Below are 6296 nucleotides of genomic sequence, written 5' to 3' on the forward strand. Positions count from 1 at the left end.
AAAATCTTAGGCCAGTCTGTTTTCTGAACCATACAGAGGGGAGAGGGAGCACCTCAACTCTTACCCTTTGGTTATTCCAATGGTAAGTTGTAATTACAGCATTTAACGGAGGCTGGGTTGTGGTGCAGTGAGGATCACAGGTGTTTCTCCTAATTGAAAGGCAGAACTGATGCTTGAACACTGGCCACAGAAACTGTTCAGAGAGGTTGAGTAACTCCCAGACTTTGGTTCTGATTCAGGTCCTGGGGTATCATGTCTGCATTCCTCTCCTTTACTTCACAACCATCCACTTTCCCTCCTTCATACTCTCCATACAATTTTTAAATATTGCCAAAGGAAGCCACCCAGCACCTGCTGTGGGTCCCTCTTCCCACTGCTCAAAAAAACCAACCAACCAACCAACCTGCGAAAGGTGTCTTCACTCTCTGATCCTGATCTCTCGCTCCCCTCCCTCCACCCCTGTCTGTAATTAATTGCTCTTACCTGTTGCACTAATGAATATGATTCTAGGTTTTAAAGGGGGAATTTGAAGCAATAGGCAGATGGGGCTTGGGTGGATTGGTCCTACAGATACCCTGCCTTAACCGCTGAGGTGATGAGTCCACTGCTCATGTGACCCTCCACCTTTGTGGATTCCTCTTGGTTTGTGACCAGTGTCTGTTTCTCGAGCTTGTACAAACTTGACAAAGTCGTTACTTTTGTTTGTATTCTCTGCACTGTTGCACTCTCCCAATGGCCCTTGAATATTTTTTATTAACTTGTTACCCATTTCTGTCTCTGTCTATGTTTCTTCTTTTTTTTTTTTTTTTTTAACTTGGAAGGTTACCTGCTGTTGGATTTAATAAATTTGTTTACTTGACTTTTGGTAATTCTGGGCAGGGGAAGGGTAGGGGGGAGCAGGGTGGTGGTGCCTAGTGACAAGTGACACCCACCATGGATGCTGACTTTTCACCCATCAGTCAAGCCAGTCCTCCTGTAGGCAAAAACCAAAAGACGAGACAAAGCCACTGCCTCACTGCTGTGTCCGGACTGCCGTGAAGAGTAAAAAGTCTTTGAGCCCTGGGCTGAGCGGATGGCTCCTACATCGAAGGAGAGCACAGTACAGCTCAAACTGTCAAGAACAACTGCTTTTGTGACCTGTGGCAAGTTAATGGAGTCCTGAGTTCCCTTTTATACTCATTCTTCTCACCAGAGTTGAGTTCAGGGTTTATAGAAAATTCTTTATAAAACTAAGGTACATACAATCTCTGTAAAAGGAGCTCAGGTTAAGTAACACAGAGTAGAGAGTTGGCAAGGTCTTCACCTGTCACTCCTGGGAACTCGCCATCCCTCTGTGCCGAAGTGGGGGCAGTGGGCAAACTTAGTCTAATGTGAGCCCCAAATGGCTCCGTTTGGCCGTACACTCGAGACATCTGATTAAGTGTCTTTTTATTTTGTTTCCCATCTAAATCCAGGAATGCTACTGGCCATTCATCTCAGGTCTTTGATGAGCCTTCTAGCCTCCTGTTTGATAAAACCAGTGATGGGTTCGAAATGCTTGTGTTGCTCTTTCCAGTTGGGATGGGCTCCGGAGTCACTGCTCCATCCCTTCAGGCTAGAAATAAGGGTTCCCTCAAGTGAGTTCTTGATTACTAAGGTTAACACCAAATGGATGCTGAAAGGGAATCTAGGTGATTTTTTTCTTCACTCTCAAAAAAATACACCCCTATAAAACATACTAACTCCAGTGTTAACTCTTCGGGCTGTGTCTTCTGTGCTGATTTCTTAAGTCCAGCCGGTGAGAGGTCTAAGGGGAATAATAAAGTGAAGGAAGCTGATTGGGATGTTTGTATAGAAGCCAGAAAGACAAAAAAGTATTTTCACAGCTTCTTATACAGCTAAAGTCCAATTTTTGCTGTGGTGAGGACATCAACTTCGTATCAGATAAGCTTATCTATTTATTATAGACGTGTTATTTTTTTCTTTCCCTTTCCACTTCAAGACAAGAATACCTGAAGGTGGTACTGAGGGTCCAAGGCATTACAGAAAGATCACGCTAGCCTGGCTTCTTCCCTTCCTCTTAATATCTAGCTGCCAAAGCACATGGGTGTCTGGCTCTAGGTTCTGACCTAGGCCTGGAAGGACTCATCTGCCTGGGAAGGAAGGGCAAGGGAACCAGCCTGACTGCCCTTTCCTTTCCTGTGAATTCTTAGGATGCTTGAAGGCTCTCACCTGTGTTCAGTGTTATTCCTAAATAATGTTGCAGCCTCAATCAGTCTTGCTCCAGAGGCTAATGAGAAAGACCGAGTGGGGGGCAATGCAGCGACATACTAATCAAAATAACACCTGTGTTTTCTTGTCCGTGCCGACAGAGGCTTTTCATGGATTCTGTATCTGAGGTGGTGAGGTTACCAGTATCTTAAAATACAGATCCTCAAGATGATATGTAGCATAAGCAAAAAGCAAGGGCACAAGCTGTGGTACGCATGGACTTATAATAAAGGAGGTATTTGTCATCAGGTAAATAGGGAAATACAAATTTGAGCAAAGGCACCACATGTCAAATCATGGGAAATAATGGTGTGTATTCAAAATATGCACTAGTCAGTGATACTGAACTGATCTTAGGATCAATCATGACTTTCTGTGTGCAGTAAAAGCAAATACAAAAGACAAGGACAAACTTCTATTAGGACGTGTAACCACTTCTACCATGTGTGGGTGTGGATACTAGATCCCTAACGTCTTAGTATTTTGTAAAATACTAGTAATAACAAACCTCTAACACTTAAAAGCAAATTAGGAACATTTTTGCAGCACTCTTAAGTATTCCAAAAGAAAGCACAAAACACAGGACAACAAAATTTTCTCATTTAAAAACCCGAGTTTGCAAACCCAGGTGGCACAGTGAGTACCGTGTTCAAGCGTGACATCCTAATAAATTCCATCCAGCGTCGCATGTGGTGACGCCCTGGTTCTCGCTCACAAATTCTAAAAAAAGGGGGAGGGCCTGGGGAAAGAGCTCATTGGAAATGACACTGCTTGGCATGTGTGCGACCCTCGTCTGGGCCTGGCCTCCACTGCATTAAGCAAGTTCCAGCCTCTTTCACTCCGTTTTCTTTCCACTGAGCACTACTCCGTTCTGGCTTATGTTTTTGAATGATGGAAGCAGTAGAATGGATCACAGAATAATGGGAGTTTGATTCTGAGTGAAGGCATTAGATATGATTTCAACTTTTCTGTGTTTCTCAAGTTTCCATTAATAGATTTATTATATTTTATCAGAGGACTACTCAGCTCTGGTTTATGGTGGTGTGGGGGATTGAACCTGAGACCTCAGAGCCTCAGGCATGAGTCTCTGTATCACATCTATGCTGTCCCCCCCCCCCCCGTTTTAATAATGGTTAAGAGTTATTTACAAAATGAGGGGAAGAAAGAAAAGTGAACCCTGAACAGACGACCCCACCAATGTGTCCTGGAGCTCTGCTTCCCCAGAGCGCCACCCCACTAGGGAAAAAGACAGGCTGGGAGTCTGGATCGACCTGTCAACACCCATGTTCAGCGGGGAAGCAATTACAGAAGCCAGACCTTCCACCTTCTGCATCCCACAGTGACCTTGGGTCCATGCTCCCAGAGGGATAAAGAATAGGAAAGCTATCAGGGGAGGGGATGGGATTTGGAGATCTGGTGGTGGAGGGAATTGTGTGGAGTTGTACCTCTCCTATCCTACGGTTTTGTTAATGTTTCCTTTTTTAAATAAATAAAAAAAAACATGTAAGGGTGTTATGAACAAAAAAGCTATAGCAGGGGGTGGGCATAGACAGCATAATGGTTCTGCTGAGGCTCTGAAATCCCAGGTTCAATCCCCTCCGCACCATCATAGCCAGAGTTGATCAGTGCTCTGGTGAAAATAGAATAAAACAGATAAACTCTTAACAGGAGTCCACTGAAAGCCCTTGTAATCACTTTCCCTCCACATGAGAAGCTGCATCTCCAGCAGCTGTCTTGGCAGCTCTGTGCTGGCTGCCTGGAAGGGTGTGGGAGGGAAATGCAAGCCCACTTATGAATGGAATGTGTGTGCTGCAAGAGGCCAAGTTGGCAGCTTTGGCTTCCAAAAGGTGGGAGCTTCAGCAGAAAGCACAGTGTGTGCAGACTGAGGCCTCAGGCCTTGTGGTCTAGGCCCACCTCTGCAGAGTTCAGGAGTTGGGGGCCCAGGGGAAGCCCACACCCCCACTTGGCCAGAAGAAATGGTTCTGCCTTGTTTCCAGAGCAAAAGAAGCGAAAACAGGGAGGCCTGATCTGCACTGTGACCCTAACCAGATTCTTAGTAAAATGTTACTCAGTGAAGACTAAGCTAGGCTCTCTCCTACTTTAATGCTCGCCACGCCCGTAAGAAACAGGTGCTCATGTGCCCATATTAAAGGAAAGCAAAAGGAAACCGGCAGTGGGGAAATTATTCACATTCTTCTATTTCTGTGGCTTTACAAACTGGATTGTTTTTGTTTTTGCAGTAATGAAGGCAGGTAACACACCTCATTTCATATTATTGAGAATGAACTCAAGAGTTGAATGATTTCTTCAAGATTCAGGATCTGGGCTGAGGCTTCAACCCACAACTGTCTAGACCAAAGAGACATTTCTTTTCCTCTCTCGGGAGGTAACCAGCGCCTAAACTCCCGCTGCTCTGGAGTGACTGAGAAAGAATCCAGGCAAAGTGCTGAGGGTTAAGCTGAGGTGGCTGTCATGTTCCTCTTCACCTGAAAGCTTCAAGTTGCAATGTCTCAACCCCAAACCAAAGTACCTGTGCTCTACCTCCTAAATTTCATAAATCCAGATTTTTACAAAAGGTAAAAGTTAATGCTGCCTTACATGCCCAATTCTGAACGATGTTCAAGTTGATCTCCAAAGGTAAAGATACTGATGAGCAGGAAGAAACACCTTGCGCATTTCATTAAGCCAAATCTACCTGTGCCAAGAGCCACAGAGAAGAAAGGGCTGTAGCCATTTGGCGTCTGGCCACTGCGCATGTCTAGTCTTTACAGAAATGGACCCAAACAACACATACAATTCTGTAGCACTCAAGAAAGCATACGGCCTGTACTACTAGTGGATGATAACTGCTGCTCTTCACAGCTATCCTGTGAAACAGGCACCATTACACCAAGCCCAGAAATGCTCCTTTAACAGAAAAGGACTCCATCAGGCAGGCAGTCTAAAACCTGGTCTACTCTTTATGGATTTTTTTTTTTTTTTGCCTCCAGGGTTATTGCTGGGGCTCGTTGTTGCCTATACTACGAATTCACTGCTCCTGGAGGCTATTTTCCCCATTTTGTTGCCCTTGTTGTAGTTGTTATTATTGTCATAGCTGTTGTCATTGTTGGACAGGACAGAGAGAAATGGAGAGAGGAGGGGAAGACAGAAGAGAGAAAGATAGGCACCTGCAGACCTGCTTCACCGCTTGCGAAACAACTTCCTGCAGGTGGTCGGCCTGGGGCTCGAACCCTTACGTCGGCCCTTGCGCTTTGCACCATGTGCGCTTAACCCGCTGTGCTTCCTTACGGATTTTGTGACCCTACTGGTTTATGCTAATACTTGCAGCAATTGAAAGATTTTGCACCGAATTCTAGATTCGATCATCTCTTTGGAGGGCAGCAAATACCTATCTCAGTTCTAGAGTTGTGTACCTGGGGCCATGTCCTCAACAATGTTGACATGATAAAAGTTTCAGCTCTCATGAAATATGGTGTGAGAGAGACCCCTTCTGGTGAAGGGTGCCAACTGCAGCCTTTTAAAATTTATTTATTATATTTATTTATTGGATGGAGACAGCCAGAAATCAAGAAGGAAGGGGGAGATGCAGAGGGATAGAGACAGAGACACCTGCAGCACTGCTTCACCACTTGTGGGGACCGGGGACCAGGGACTTGAACCTGGATCCTTGTGCATTGTAACGTGCACTCAACCAGGTGTGCCACCACCTGATACCCCCCCAACTGCAGTCCAGTTCTTTTTTTTTATTATTTTTCTTTTATTAATTTTTTTATTATCATTATTTATTTGATAGAGACAGACAGAAATTGGGGGGGGGAATAGAGAGGAAGAGAGAGAGATAACTGCAGCACTGCTTCACCACTTGTGAAGCTTTCCCTCTGCAGGTGGGGACCAGGGAACTGAGCCTGGGTCCTGGTGCACTGTAACATGTGCGCTCAACCAGGTGCGCCACCACCTGGCCCCTGCAGTCTAGTTCAAAGAAAAGGATGGCGTAAAAACCACAAAGTTTTCTATTTGTTTGGTCTGACAGATTTTCCATGTTTCTA

The sequence above is a fragment of the Erinaceus europaeus genome, chromosome 15 (assembly GCF_950295315.1).
Source record: "Erinaceus europaeus chromosome 15, mEriEur2.1, whole genome shotgun sequence".
Classification (NCBI taxonomy): Eukaryota; Metazoa; Chordata; class Mammalia; order Eulipotyphla; family Erinaceidae; genus Erinaceus; species Erinaceus europaeus.